Raw genomic sequence first — 15,540 nt, forward strand, 5'->3', positions numbered from 1 at the left:
CTCTCCTGGGGAAGTGTGAAGAGAGAGGCGAGGGCGGGAGCTGGGCTGAGTGCGGCGCTCGCGGGCCAGCGCGGGTTCCAGGTGAGCGCGGGCTCGGCGCGCCCGGCTGTCGGAGAGGCGGGCCAGAGTCTGCCCGGCTGGGTCGGAGGCTGGATTCCGTGCGTGGACCGCCGTTCCCTCTTCGCGGGATCCTGGGCCACGACAGCAGGTCTCCGTCTCTCTCTATTGCTCCCCCTGTCTTCTTTGTAATTGTCTGGAGCGAGTCCCCACTGGGCGGCCAGAGTGCCGGGTGGGCACCGCAAAGTCCTGCAGCGCGTGACTGAGCGCAGAGCTCAGTACCCCGAACCAGTCCCGGGGCAGGAGCTCTGGCGGATCGGGTGAGGGGCCTCCCGGGAGCTCGGAGCGCGCTCGCCTGCCGCTGCAGGTACGGAGAGAGGACCGCGAGGCGCGGAACTTTGTGCCGCCGCCCGCCCTCTACCCTGCATTCTCCGCTACGCCGCCGACCTGGGGGCGCTGGCCACCCTCAGTGCCTCGGTGACGCTCGGCGGTGGGGCGGCTCGGCCTTTCCACCCCGGCAACTTTCTCCCACCAACCGCGGGCCACCGGGGGCTACCGTGCGCGGGCGCTTCTGCACGGCCCGACACTGGGGACGTTTTGGGTCTTGGATGTCTTCCTCGACGGTTGCCTTCCTCTTTCTGCCTCCGTTTGACTCTGAGTGCTCCTCTGCCTCACTCTCTTTGTATGTCTTTCTGTCTCTGACTCAGTTTCTTTCTCTGTCTCCCCAACCCTTCTGTGTGTTTCTGTTTCTCTTTCATTCTTTCTCCCTTTCTTGGGATGCCTCTGTGTCCCTGTTATACTCTGTCCCTTCCGCTGGTCTTGCAGTATTTTCCCTATTTCTGCCTTTCGCTGCCTATTTCGATCTCTCTCTTTCATCTCTCCTGCCTCGTTCTCCCGAACACCAGCTCCCAGATCCCGAGGCGCCCTGGCCGGGGGAGCACGCCCTGGCCCATCTTCTGTACACATCCAGGTACAGAGACCTTTCTGCTGGGAGCCAGAGGGGACGCAGGGATGGATGCAGCTTGCCCTTGTCTGGGCTGTGGGGTCGAGGGGCTGAATGTGGGGCGCGAGGGCCAGCTTCCCCTCCCGGGGTCCGAAGGCTCTGCGCTTCTGCTAACCCGAGCGCAGGCGGCTGCTGGTTTGGACTGCGAAAGCTGCGGGTGCCCCTCCCCTTATCACGTTCCTTGGCTACGATCAGTTGAATTTCCAGGTGGAGAGTCTACATCTCCAGCCTTTACTAGGAGCCACAGAAGAGACAGTGGGCAGACAAACACAGAAGCTAAGAGATCCAGGGAAAACTAATCTCGAAAGGGTGAGAGATTTCGTGAGGCAAAGGTGTTACTAGCGGAGGAGAGGGTACTGTGTGCTTTAAACTGCCATAGCGTTCAATCCTTGAGCGGTTTCCTTGGGGAAGATCGCGATCACTCTTCCCAGCGCTAGAGACTGGCTACCTCAGCCCCTTGAAATTCCGTGTTTCCTTGGGCCCCCCAGATCTTTAGCTTTATATGAAGGCTGCCTTTGCTCAAGGGTGCTACCCCCTCGTGTGTATTTGTGTGTGTGTGTGTGTGTGTGTGTGTGTGTGTGTGTTCATGCCCTCTAGTGTTAAAGAAACCTGATGGTTTGAGAATATTGAAAAGTAAGATCATCCTTTTAGTGACTTAGTTTGGACCTCTTACCTTTCCAGATAATTTTCTGTGCTTTTACCCATCCTTTCCTTTCTTCTTCTTGACTTTTGCATGCGTTACTGATCTTTCCTTTCCCCTGATCTCTACAAACTCCTCCTCTCCTGCAAAATCAGAACCTTAATATTGAAAGCCTGTTTGAGTGATTTCAGAGATGGATAGATTTGGAAAATTTTCATAGGCAAAGACTGGCTTCGAACGTAAGAAATATGCGTCTCTCCACATTGTTTGCCACAAATCAGGATTTCACATCTCTGTCTGATGCCCCTGCCCACCTTCAACTCCACTGAGAATATTCTCTGGCTGCTCCTGCTTGTTTAAATAAATGCTTTTAATTCACCATTTCTGTGATGTTCATTTCAGGGCTTAAGAGGCACTGTGTCTCAGATCAGGTTTGGGAGGAAGAAAAGAAAGCTTTTTCAAAGGCAATACAGCACTGCTGGTGTACATTAATTCTGTATCCCAGAGTCCAGAATGGAACCGAGTATGTCTCAGATCTGTAGACCCTAGCACAATGTGAGAAAATTAGTAAATGCTTAATAAAAACTTGATTGATTAGCATGCATTAATTATAGGCTTTGAAGTCACCCAGCTATGCTATGGGCCTATATTTACAAGAAGTTGAATTCTGCTTCCCTTTTTTCCCTGCTTCATTTAGTCTTTTATGAATGGGTATAGAGGACTAGTAGAAGGGATATTGAAACATGAGTCCTCTGTGACTTTTTAGCTCATCACTGCTTGAATTTGCCCCTCTCTGCAAGTCTTTAGCTTGACTGATGTTCTTTAATAGTTGCTGTAGAATCGAAGAGATGAGTTTAGAGGCTCAGATGGATGGCATCTCTCAACCTTCCTACTTTAAAGTAAACTGGGATATGACATCATTTGTGGGTGAATACTTCTGTGTGGTTTTTAAGAAGTGAAAAGTTCTCTTTTAATAAAAGAACAGGAGTATCAGCTTAAAATATTTGGGGGCTATAAATTGATCTGCAAACTGAATCACTTACCTTAAATAATTTATAAGTGTCCTTACTGCTTCAAATACATGAGAGGCATGATACTACTTGTATATGTGCATTTGCCAAAGTACTTGGAAATGCCGTGCCTCCTGGTACAGGGAACTAGTAGGAACCCATGGACTGCAATATTGCTTTTATGATGATTTGGTAGTCACCTCTTAAAACAGTTGAGTATTGTTCAGGGTCATGTTCAAGGCAATTTTGCTTTAAAAAATGTTACTTACAAATCACCTGATACTCTTTCCAATTTTTTTTTTTTGTATTTAAAAATAGCAAAGACTACTGAAGGTGAAATTCTGATATTGTTTGAGATATGTTCTGATTTCTTACTGATAAGAATTTTGAGACACATTTAACTTTCTAACTTAATGTGTATTAATTTCAGGTTTTGTCAGAGTGAAATACAATGTTTCCATTTTTCCAACTTGATTTTTAAAAGCAGTAGTCGTAACAGGAACATTTCCATGTAATAGAGATTGTTCAGCTTTTTAAAACTTTGGCATTTTAGGAAGAGGGTGAGAGAACAAGCAAGTGAGAATTTTTATTCTTTTTGGTTAGGCAAATAAAGAGAACATTGGTGTTTCTGAATAACGAGAAAAGTAAGTGACTGAGAATGAAGTATTAACACAGTTTCACCATGTGCAATAAATAACAACACTGCATGTCTCTGATGTGTTCATTGTGCTTTAAGAAAATGAACAGTTATTATAGTTTTGTTCTTTAATTTGCCTTTTAGGCATCTTATGCTCAAGTGGCACCTCTTGCAATAAACAACAAATTTTGACTAACTTTTACTACATCACCTTCTTGGGTTTGTGTCTCTTTTAGTAATAGGAACGTAGATATAAATTAATAAGATCTAACAGATCCTGCTTTGACGTTTTAGTGACTACATGCCTAGTTATTAAAAAATTTTAATTGGGCTTTTGTTCTAAATCCTTCCTTTTACTCTTGTCAGAATAAACACATGAACTATCAAACCAAGAGATAAATATATGGCTCATATTGACTCTGACAATCTATTAGGTGACATTTCTTAATATCACCTCCCCACACATATACATTAAGCATATATTTGAACAAATAAATCACATTTAAAAATTTAACATCGTCCGCTTTAATAAACCATTTATCATTTTACCAGATTAGACTTCTATTTACAATTTCTATCTTAAAGCACATTGTTTAATTAAGGACTCCTGCTATTCAATTACAGGCATATGTGTTTCTAAAGAGTCAAGCTTTTCATTGTGAGATTTAATACTTAGAGAATTTAAAGAAATTTGTTAAAATGAATACACACATTAATTCAGATGTAGTTGGTCATCCATTTGGGGCATTATAAGCAGTTTTCTTTGAGAGCAAAATATAAATCAAACAGATTTTATGCATTTGATACTTATTTCTCCTTGATTCAGATTTAGACCTCTGTGAATGTTTTCAGTGTAGTATATTTATAATAAAATATTTAATTGGTATTAGCTTGACTACCAAGAAATAATTAAAAGTGGCTGAAGACATCTGTGTCATTAACATATGACCAAGAGTTCCTTGTAAGTGCATTAGCTAAAATTCATTTGTAGCTATGAGTTTCCAATTTTATTGTCTTACTATGTCTCAGGACCTATTTAAGCTAAAATTCTTAATTTTCAAAAGTCCTTACTACAGATTATTAAGAGATTGCTGAGACCTAGTGTTTAAAATGTAAGTTAAAGTAGGGAGTCATGCCTTTTCTCTAAGGGCCCAACTTCAGTCAAATGCCCACATAACTATTATGGTCCTCATAAACTGTTAGTTTCTTATTGTTCATCCTACTATAATCGTCCAACCTGTACAATAGACCTACAGCAAGATGCGAAATATCAGTTTTTAAAAATTGTTCCATATTAATAGTTAATCCTTCCAATGTAACTTGAAAGGGATATAGGGAAAGTAGTGACTATTCCATCATAAATATGAACATATTTGTGATCGTATTTTCTGTTATGTGACAAAATTAAACATATTGTTCATATTAAATATTCAGACTTGTATTTTCTCAGAAGCGCTTATTGTTAAGATAGATGAGAACTGTCCAAGATTTATCAGGGTTTTCACATGATGTGGAATTAATTGGGGCTCTGCATTAAACTACATTGAATTGTCACTTAAATCTTACTTAAGCTCTTGTGAAACATTATAGAGAAGAGGGTGATTAAACTGTTGGTTGGTACTTTGGTGAACATAATATGTGTGCTGAGTAGCCTCTGTAAACAGAAAGGATGTAAAGCACAGTCTATGTATTCAAAATCATCCAAATTATACTTCAGAGATAGTAGTAAATGTCAACTTACTCTCTAACCTAATGTTAATTGCCTTGATATTATGAATACGACACCTCTTTTTTGTTAAAAAATGGATTTTCACATATGGGAAGAATTATCTTCTTGTAGGCCAGAAGCATGATAACTGGCTTAATTTCTGCTTGAGATTTTTATTATTATAATTAGTTTCAGATGGAGAGGTTGAGATTTACATAACTATCAAAGTCCCTATGCAATAATGCCATTAGTCTAATGAAAGAAAAATGGGACAAAATACTCAGAAGCAAATATATGTGACAGTACAGCTATTTCAGTTTATTTATGAAGGAGTTAAAAATGGTTAATATAGTTACAAATTCACAAAATGACTAAATTTTATTGAGTATTTACTTTGTACTTGTACTGTGCGTAAATGAACATCTAATAGGTCTTGCCACATTTTATCATTTTATCCTTATAACTGTAGGTGTAGTAAGTAGTGTTGCTATCTCTATTGTATAAATGAGGACTCACTTGCTCAAAATCAACAGCTAATGTGTAGTAGGGCCAAGGATCACACCAGCTCTCTCTGTCTCTTAAGCCAATGCTTCAATAGTTTTCAATCTGATGTTTTTACTAATAAAATTTTTTTAAAAAATGACCCCAACTTCCACGTGAACATTTTCTTTTGCATAGTAAGAATGATTTACAAAGTCTACTTATATCACTATCATTTTATAAAAGAGTGGACATTTTAACATGAACTAAGATGGGAGAACAGAATCTCAAAATATAGTTCTTAAAATAAAATAAATTTAGCTTCCTGTAAATTTTTTTTCACTGCAGTTATTTTTCTAATTTAACAAAGACTGATGAAAATTTCATCACAGTCTGGTAATTTATTTTACTACATTTTGTAAACTGTGCTTGGGAACCCTTCTTAGTCTGAACCACTATAATATTTTGCTCACCCCATGGACCTCCTGCATCCACACAGCATAGGCCAGCAGAGTCATCATATTCATCACTGAATGAGACACAGCCCATATAGCTATTCTCTTCTCTTTCTAGTTGCAAGTCAGGACAATTAATTTGGAAAGATGCTAGCTAGCAATTGCTCTAACCTCAGTTTACTGTTTTAATGTTTGTTGAAATTTTAGTGGATTGGAGGTGACTTGTTTCTTCATGGTAGTTAACCACAAATCACTGTAACTGAGAGGTGCTAATCTGTGTCCTGGGACAAGGAATGAGGATTGAGAAAAATACAAGGTACATGTCTCAATTTATTCCTATGTCCTTGCCCCTAACCAGTGTTCTCAACCTTTGGAAACCAGTTGCTCCTTTTTTATTTCTTTGTTCACCTTCGTAAGGACAAAACAGTTTTACTTTAGGTCAGAGAAAATTACAAAGCTAAACTTCTAACTGCTTTTGTAAAACTAATGGATACTATTAAATTCCAAATTGCTTTGAATAGTGACTCTGTGGCCACTGAAGAGGAAAAGAATCTGGTGGGTGTGTGAGATGTAGCTAAATTGACCTAAAGTGCTGTTGAGTGTCACTGCTGACAACTAGTTTGTAAATTGAAATTACCTAAAGAGGTTTTTATTTTTGCTTATTTGTTTGTTTTAATAACAGATTTTCAAGTCCCACTGATAAAGATTCTCATTTGCCTGGGATGGATCTACAGAATCTGTCCCAAGCAACTGATCTACTTCTAGTATATCATTTTTCAGATATACTTATTAATTTTTATTTATTTAACAAACGTAGAGGTTACTGTGTTCTGGATGCCATTTAAAGTGCTTTACAGATACTGATTTATTTAATCATAATGACTCCCAAAAGTAGGTTTTGTTAGTACCTCCACTTTACAGATGAGGAAATTGAGTCTCTGAAAGGTTAAGTAAGTTGTCTGGAATAAGCTAATAAGTGGCAGGGCAAGGACTATGCTATTTTGATGAAATGATTAGTAAAACAACCTGCTTTAGGTCACAAAGCTCAAAGTAGCAGAATTGAAAAGAGAACTCTGATTTCTATATCTTGTTTCTTATTTAAGTAAGTTTTGCTTTTGAAAGTAAAGGAAGAAAACTTGACCAACAACCTTAGACTTCTAGAGTTGAAAACAAAAATGTTTACCTTTTAGAAGTCATAACACCAAATTAAGAAAGAAAGTTAATTATGAAGGGGACAATAAACATGGAAAAATCAGAGTAGTTTTCTTCAAATAGATTAATTATTGTCTTTACTTACATGCAGACCCCTCTCCCCCCTCAAAAAAAGAAAAAAACCCAAGGAATTAACATATAGTTATGCAGACAGGAAGAAAAAATTTATATCCATAACTAAATAAGATTTTTATATACAGACTTTAATCCCTAAGATCGACATCTGTAACTAACCTACTAAGAAATACCTTATTTTTTCTGTAAGTAACTGATGTATTAATCAATGATGATTAATGCGTTTTATCCTTCTGGCTTCTGGTTGATTTTCAGCAACTTTCTATTACTTAATATTTTTGTTGAATGCACTAAGACAGTGTTTTAATATGACTTTTATTTAGTCTTTTAAAAAAATACAATTTTAGACTGATATATGATTAGATTATGTAAATTATTCAAATTAGATAACTCCAGTAATGAGTTACTGTCTTTTTTTTTTAAATAAAAATCTACACTTTAAAACAATTCCCTTTTCAGATTCTGTAATCAGGGGAGGGTTTATGAGATTATTGACTAGCCTGATTTTAAAACAATACAGTTTTTTCTCTTTTCCTCATAACAAATTCTACTTTTTTTAATTCTCAAGGCTCATATTTCTTGATTTTCTAGATAGTTCAGTCTCAAATGGGAGTACATGTTGTTTGTCTTGAAAAATATTAGAAACCATCCTGTCCCTGATTATAATTCAGATTTTATCCACATTCTAGAGATTTTCAGTGTTCCTCTGTATATTCTTCATAAGTAAACACTGTGTTTATCGTTTCCTAATACTCTTTTTCTTCTCCCATATCTTTCTTCCTCCCCCTTCCTTTTTTCCTTCTTCATGGTGCTCTCTACTTTGAATTATCTATCTTCTATGGCTTGACAGATCTTCATGTAGCAGGATTGTATTATCTATTAGTTGTCTTAATTCTGTAAAAAATAAAAAGAAAGTAAGTAAAACGAGCTTCTGTTTATTTCATCATTTAGTCTCTGAATAGGTAAGAGATAGATGCTCCAACTCTTGCATCTGGGTCATTTAACAAGAGGCCAGGGATGCTAAATTCACATTTCATTACCTTTGTCTACTTTTAGAATTGTGTGCTTGGGCCCTGTGGTCAGTTGGCAGTTGGCAGGCCCATGGCTCCAAGGGAATGCTTTGTTATTTGAGGGGATGCCAATTTCAGTTCAGGCAGTTCTCACATTCCTTGGTCAGATTTTCCTTATAAAACATCCAATATGTGTTTCATTATTTACTTTAGACCAACTTCATGTCAAAAATTCATTGTGATGCTATTGCTGGATTGTGATGAGCAATTTTTATAATTTAGTTTCTGTGTTTCCCACTTTGGCAAACCTAGAACAGATATTTTGTCACAGATTTTTAAAGAATTTTATTGCTGTGCACTAAGTTGAGATGAATCGTAGGTAATTGGATGGTGCAGCTGAATTAACACATTGAATTGCCAGTTATGAGACACTTCATTTGCTGTAGCAGGCAACAATAGGCCCATTTTGCTTCTACAAGGCACAAATTCTTATTATCTATATAAAATTCTAATTCAAATAGAATAACATATATGCATCATTTCTATTTCTTTTGTAAAGAAAGATAACCTCCACAAATATATTTGCGACTATCTCATTAAATAATTTTGAACTTCAATAAATCTTTTTTTTTGAGAATATTAATTAGTTGTCTCATTCTACACAAAAAGGACAGAGTATAAGGCATTTCAGAAACATGAAATCAGTAGTACTGCTTTTATTCTGTGCACCTTAAGATATGTACAGATATGCAGTTTGCATTTATTTCAATAGAGAGCCGCCTTTGAATCATTCTGAACAGCATTATTGCTATTATGAATATGGTGATATGCAACACTATAATAATTGTTTGTTCTTGGGTTTTCTTCATTTTAGATATTTTAAGCTTAGTTTCTCTAGGTCAGTAGAATTGCTTTTAAACAGATGAGTAGCCATTTTAAGAGGGAATATTGAGATATGTCTTTAAACTCCCTCCTGAAACCTCATTTACAAGTATTAAATTAAGGGGTTAAAAAGATATCAAGCTGTTACAAAGTATATGGAGTGAAGCCAAGCTGAGGAAACTGCCTAAGATATGGGAGGGTCATGAAGGTGAGGAGGAAGCCACTTTGCCATTAACCAGTTCCCAAAGGCTTGAGGCTCAATAATGCCAAGAAAAACAGAATTCAAAAGTGAGACACTGGAGCTGAAATAAAATAGTTACTCAACATGTATAGATGGGATAGCCAGCCTTCTATTCACTGATTCTACTTTGATGAAAACATCCCTATGGCAAGTTTTTCTTATTATCCCTCCTGAATGCCCCCCTTAACAGACACTAAGAAATCACAGGGACTGCTGAGGGACAGTAAGAGTAACTAGAGATGCATCTTAGAAACACAGAACAAAGTCTCTATTATTTTGGTGCTTAGGGTCTTTAGGCCTAATGTTCAGCTCTTGCTTACCCTAAAGTAATGTCTTCTAATCAATAAGACACATTCAAGTATAGAGGGCTCAGCATTTTCTAGTTCTTCATCCTTAAATATAGAACAGCAACTAAGGATCACCAGACAATTAAGAAATAACTTAAGACAAAAATATTAATAAAAGTCAACAACATGAAAAAGAGACCAAGGTTAAAGAAAAACAATAATAATAAAATGACCTTCCAAGGAACTGATCATGAAAAGATCATAAAAGAGGCAAAACAATTAGAATCTTAAAGAGATTTAGGAAAATAGTGCCTAAATTAAAGATTTTCAAATACATTTAAGGGAAAATTTATAATTTCAAATAAAAAAAATCTCTCAGTACAAACAAACAAGAAGATGAGTCACTGTGAATCTCCCTGAAGTGTGACTTGCAGATAATTGGAGCTCTGCAAGAAAACAAAAAATATAGTTAGAACAGCTATTAAAGAATTAATAGAATAATTTTCAAGTTTCTGAAGGAAGATGATTTGCAACTCAAAATTCCATAGTCACTCAAAATATCGATCAAGTACAAGGGTAGAATAAAGCCATTTTCAGTCCATATAAGGACTAAAGATATTTTTCTAAGTGTAACCTTTCTTATAAATTTATTTGAGCTCAAACCCTGGCAAAGTATAATTAAGAGGAAGAGAAAGACATGGCATGGTAACTGTGAAGTATTTCTAGAAGACAATTCATATTGCTTTAATCTGGTATAGAATTAGTGTGAAAAAATGGAGGGCTTTGCCTGGTGGAAGGCTCTGGGACAAAGGAGGGACATTATACATTTAATGTTAAAGAAATATTTGAAAAGATGAAGAAAAATAGTGCAAAAATATAAAAACTCCAGGAAAAACAAAAGAATATATAAGAAGGAAAGTAGTCAGAGAACTTTAGTGAGCCATGAAATGAATAACATTTTTATATTAATTAATTATAAATGGTATTTACTGTTTTTCAACTTTAGTATCAATCTTTAGATAATCATAACTGTAAAACTGAATGCAAATATTTTCAACAACGGCAGTGTCACAATAAACATAGAGCTGGTAAAGGTTGGGAGTTAGGAACTGGGGTTAGAGAAAGCAGAAAAATAGGAATTGGAAGATTAGCATTTCACAAAATGGAGCCAAGAAATAGTGTCTATAGTTTATAGAAGAAATAGCAGTGATCATATAGTCCTCAAAGTTACAAAGATAATTAAGAGAAGTAATGACTGAATTAAGAGGAAGAGTGCAGAAGTGGGGAGTGTGATAAGTGAGGCAACTTAGACACCATCTAAAATACTTTGGGTCCATTTGTTTAATCAAAGTATGCTTTAATTTGATTTTTTAAAATTATAATTGCTTTTAGGTGGGTTATGTTCTCCAGATTTCCACAGATTCCAATCATTCACTGTTGAATCACCCTGGTCCATAAGGATATTGAGTTAAAACTTCTCTTGAAGAGCTAATAAACAATTCAAGGTGATGCCTTGTGGGGAGAGGAATTGGTTGGGGTTGGGGGAGAGGACTGCACTGTCTAAAGGCACATAAATACTTAGAACTTTTGTTCGTAAACCCAGTAGCAGTCATCCCGTACAGTGTTTTAAAGATCATGGGGCTAAGAGAAAAGAATTGGATTCTAGTCCTGGCAAAGCCATTAATAAATTCTTAGCATGTCATTTAAGTTCTCTGGATCTCAGTTTCCTCCTCTTTAAAATGAAGCATCTGGTATAAAAATACCCGGTATCACTCTATATTGTAGTGTTTATTTTATAAACAAACACTACAATATAGAGTTATTTATAACTGTAACTTTTCTAGGTAGGATAGGTCTCAAGATTGATTCAGGGTTTTTTTTTTTTTTCAATTATAGTTGACATAGAATATTATATTAGTTACAGGTGTAAAACGGTGATTAGACATTTATGTACCTTATGAAGTGATCACTATGATAACTGTAGTAACTATCTGGCACTGTAAATAGTTATTACACTATTATTGCTTACATTCCCCATGCTGTACATTGCATCCCCCTGACTTATTTCATAAAGGAAATTTGTACTTCTTAATCCCCTTCACTTTTTCAGCCCTTCTCTCTACTCCCCTCCCATGTGGCAACCATCAGTTTATTCTCTGTATCTATGAGTTTATCACTGTTTTGTTTATTCATTTTTTTCTTTTTTAGATTCAACATGTAAGTAAAATCATATGGCATTTTACTTGCTCACTTTCTTAGAGTAAAGATGTTAACTGCCTTTTCAACAATGGTCTTTGTTCTCCTTTAAGTTTATCTCTTTACCTTGTGTCTAATTGAATTAACCACTCAAATAAGAATCAGCCAGCTGTAGTTTTATTAATCTATAATAATCACTTCCCAAATAGGGTTGTTTTGATATAATTTTTTTTTCATTATTCAAGGCCTTATTTTGTTTAACTTTTTTTTTTTTGCAAAACATTACCAAATGATTCTTTCAAAGATCCTATCTCCATTCCACCTGTTTTCCCGAACATATTAAACAATAAATTTTAAATGCCAAACAATAATTTTAAACAACATTTTTAGTGGTTTCCAGATAGAGATGGTAAATTTTATAGTCCCCTGTCTTATTAAGTTATACCAGTTACCTTGATTACCTGATACGTCTACAGATTCACAGAAGAAATGATAGGTGAAGAATGACTATTTCAGCATTAGACAGATGTGAGAATATTGCTGTTTTAGATTGGCAGCTGCTCTTGAAGTTCTCACTGCTTCTTATTGTTTAGGCTAACACTTTAATTTTGTAGCTAATCAGAAATAGCTGCTTTAAAGATGCTAGTTATTCCTAATGAATGTGAGAACACAGATGGATCCCACAAGAAATTTCTAACCCAGTGGTTGTGTGAAAAATTTTTCATGTGGGGTGTGTGTGTGTGTATGCTTTTTTTAACAATTGAGCAAACTAAAAGAAAATTGTAAGAGATGAGAGTAAGAGTGGGAGAGAGAGAGAATATGGGGGGTGAAAGAGAGACAGAGATAGAGACAGAGAGAAAGAGAGAGAGACAGAGTTAGAGAGACAGAGGAATAAGGAAGTTTTTCAGTTTTCTCCCATTGCTTGGGATGTATATAAAACAAAGCTATTATGGATAATTGAGAACGAAAATTACTTTTAATTGGTATGTTAAAATCCAGTATTTTTTATAATACGGAATGAGAGGGGATTCTGAAATAAGAATAAAACAAATTAACAATCAGTTGTTCTTTAAAGCTGTGACTATCTTGTTTCTGCTGAAAGATGTGATTATAATCTCTTGGGTCACCTCCTTTTACCATTTTCTGAGTGATCTGGATTTTGACAGTGACTTGGGGTCAGTGAGAGCTGTTTTGTCTTGTTATCTTACCTGGTTTAATGAATCAAAAGTCCATTAAATTTCTTTTTAAGGTGAAGTTTTTGGCAGTTAATTAGAACGTTTAGTGTATGAACTAACCCTTGATTATAAGATAAGAAAAATGTAGGGACTCAAGTTTGGAGGAAGCAATGGAACATGGTTGTGTTAGACACAAATTAAGACTGTGGTACCTGCATAAATCCAGTTCAAAAATTCTGACTCATCCAATTACTAGCAGAATGACAAAGCACAGTTACATAGCCTCTATATATTTTAGTTACTGCATCTTTAAAATGGGAATAGTAATAGCAATAGCTAACACTAATACAACCTGGGTCTCTGATTGGGCATGGAGATCTCTTTTATGCACTTTACAAAATATTGGCTCATCAAATTCTCACAAAACAAAGCTAGATATTCGTTTTTACCTACCTAATAATTATAACTACTTTAATGCGTTGTCATGAGGATTGAGGTGACATTGCATATAATGTACTGATTATTGTGCTTGGCACTTAGCAAGTGCTTTACAAATGTTAGCTATTATTAGCGCATCTCCTCTTCTAGAGTCCTCTACTGGCATTTAGTTTGTTGGGCGCCTAGTAAATTTGGCCTGCTTAACCTATTTTCAAAATAAAATTCTCAGACCTAGAAGACTTATTATAAGGAGTAACTGTAAAATTGGATCCCAGGAGACAATAAATGAATAGAAGTCAAAGGTAGGATTGAAGCCAAGCAAAATACAAATGTAAAACTGTATTAGTGAAATATTTGAAATCTTATTTAACAGAGAAGAAAAGATAAATGTGTGAAGGCAAAGATACCGTATTATGATAAGTATTATACCAAGAAGTTGTACAAATTATACACAATGCTTAACACTAAAGTGCCACTCGGCAGAAAGTGATCTAGCTTACAAAAAGGGTGGTAAGCTTCTTCTATTCCCTTTAACATTATTTGGAAAATTTCAACATCACTTCTGATTTTTGTTAGGTTCTTGGTTAAGTTGAGCAGTCATTCTTCACTTTCCCCTTAGTTTTTTAATCAGCTTGGACCATATTATTTTTTCTTGGCTAATCCTTAGAGAAATCGAAAGATGAGTGTTTTTTCTTGTGTGTGAATATGAAAAATATTAAAGAATTTAAAACATTACCATTTCAGCCTTAGTCCCTCAGTGAAAAAGATGAAACATTATTATTTTTATTTAGAGACATAGACCTTATTTTCAGTATATGATGTCTAGTTTTTTAAATGATTTTTATAAATGTTTAATTGGAGATTTTCTATTTTTTATTTAGAAGAATATATAATTTGAAATAAATTTTAATTCATTTCTCATTTAGAAAAATTTGAGTTCCAGTGTTTTCTTATGAAGAAAATAGGTTGTTTTGAATATTGATAGTTTGTCAATTCCTTCACAATAATTTGTACAAATGATAATTATACATAAATAATAAACTGCTCGAGGAAATCTAATGATGTGTCATGCTGTTTTTGATTTATTTATGAATCATTTCCAGACTGCTGAACTCTACCAAGACTAATTGTTTAATGTAACCTACAACTTCTTCAACTCCAAAAACATGTTCACTAAAAGAGCAGGTATTTAAAAAAAAGTGATAAAGGACTAATTTATTTTTTGTGACTTTATTACATAAGAAGTAGTTTTATAGATAATTAAATGGTATATGTTTTATCTGTGTTTAAAAAACCTTTTTATGTTACAAGTAATAAAATTATTCAAACAACCTTTTTACTATTTTATCTATTGAGATTTAAACAATTTTCCAGTGCTGCCTGAAATAATATTGGGTCCTCAGCTTTCATTTGCTAAGTATTTCTGTTGACTCTCCTCTTGAAGTTGTGTGCCATTTGAATTTATTTTAAAGTGATTTAAAAAACCTTATTATAAGCTTTAATAATCTTGTAATGAATTTCTTCATGAGAAATATTTCAAATCAGGTAATAACTCTTGCTGTGTCTGTGAACCGTGCATGAGGTTAAGCATTTTCAACCAAGGTTACATTAAGTCACAGACAGACAATTGATTTTCTTGTATTGTTGCATCTGTCTGCCAAAATATTATACCACCTGTAATTATTTTATAATGTGATAGTTCACTGATAATTAACCTTGTAAGCTTACTTTGTGAACAATTTTCGTTTTTATTTAACAGGTGCTTTGGAAGTTTGTAACTCACAAATGCACAATCATTAAAAATATAAGACCAAGATATAGAAAAATTTAGCAATATGATTAATTTTGTAATGTATTTTTAACTAACATTAAATCAAAGATATTTACTGTTTCCTGTTATAGAGCAGGGCTGATGCCTATTTGTGTGTGTGTGTGTGTGTGTATGTGTATTTCCCAAAGGACTTTTACTGAAAGTTGAGTTTTCATTTTTATATGTTCCCTGGGTATTTTTAAGTGTAGGCCCCCACAATCTTG

At 35.5% G+C, this 15,540-nt stretch overlaps 1 protein-coding gene across 1 annotated transcript in view; it reads left to right on the forward strand.

Annotated features, from left to right (window-relative positions):
- The window catches only part of GALNT13 (polypeptide N-acetylgalactosaminyltransferase 13), a 431,664-nt gene continuing 416,124 nt past the window's right edge, over positions 1-15,540 (forward strand). The window contains exon 1 of the mRNA XM_006921079.1: positions 1-208. The gene's annotated coding sequence lies outside the window, so the exon portion shown is untranslated. The remainder of the gene's footprint in view (positions 209-15,540) is intronic.

Source organism: Pteropus alecto, unplaced genomic scaffold (genome assembly GCF_000325575.1).
Source record: "Pteropus alecto unplaced genomic scaffold, ASM32557v1 scaffold3, whole genome shotgun sequence".
NCBI classification, from domain to species: domain Eukaryota; kingdom Metazoa; phylum Chordata; class Mammalia; order Chiroptera; family Pteropodidae; genus Pteropus; species Pteropus alecto.